The sequence below is a fragment of the Arachis duranensis genome, chromosome 6 (genome assembly GCF_000817695.3).
Source record: "Arachis duranensis cultivar V14167 chromosome 6, aradu.V14167.gnm2.J7QH, whole genome shotgun sequence".
In the NCBI taxonomy this organism is placed as follows: Eukaryota; Viridiplantae; Streptophyta; class Magnoliopsida; order Fabales; family Fabaceae; genus Arachis; species Arachis duranensis.
Genome location: NC_029777.3, coordinates 47,147,188 through 47,147,956, shown reverse-complemented (window position 1 = coordinate 47,147,956; position 769 = coordinate 47,147,188).

Sequence of the window (769 nt, the reverse complement as noted above, 5' to 3'; positions counted from 1 at the left end):
ATCAAGCTCAGCCCAAGCACACACCAAGTGGGGCCCGGAAGTGGATTTATGCATCAATTACTTACTCATGTAAACCCTAGTAGCTAGTCTAGTATATATAGGACATTTATCTATTGTATTAGACATCTTTGATCTCATCTTTGGTCTCAGTTTTGTTTTATTCTTCATCTTAGGAGATCATTGATCACGTTAGAGAGGCTGGCCAGTCGGCGATGCCTGAACTCTTTGCTTATGTATTTTCAATGGTGGAGTTTCTGCACACCATAGATTAAGGGTGTGGAGCTCTGCTGTACCTCAAGTATTAATGAAATTCTATTGTCTTTTATTCAAATCTCTATCTTATTCTTATTCCAAGATATTCATTCGTACCCAAGAACATGATGAATGTGATGACTCAAATTACCCTCATTATCATTCTCACTTATGAATGCGCGTGATTGACAACCATGTCCGTTCTACATGCAACAGAGCTTGAATGTGTATCTCTTAGATTCCCCAACAGAATCTTCGTGGTATAAGCTAGATAGATGGCGGCATTTATGAGGGTCCGGAAAGTCTCACCTTGTTTGTGGTATTCCGAGTAGGATCCTGGGAATCCGGAAAGTCCAACCTTGTCTGTGGTGTTCCGAGTAGGATTCCGGTAATGAATGACCATGACATGCTTCAAACTTTAACCTGCTGGGCGTTGGTGACAGACGCAAAAGAGGGATTCTATTCCAGTAGGAGCGGGAACCAACCGGTGATTAGCCGTACTGTGACAGAGTGCGTT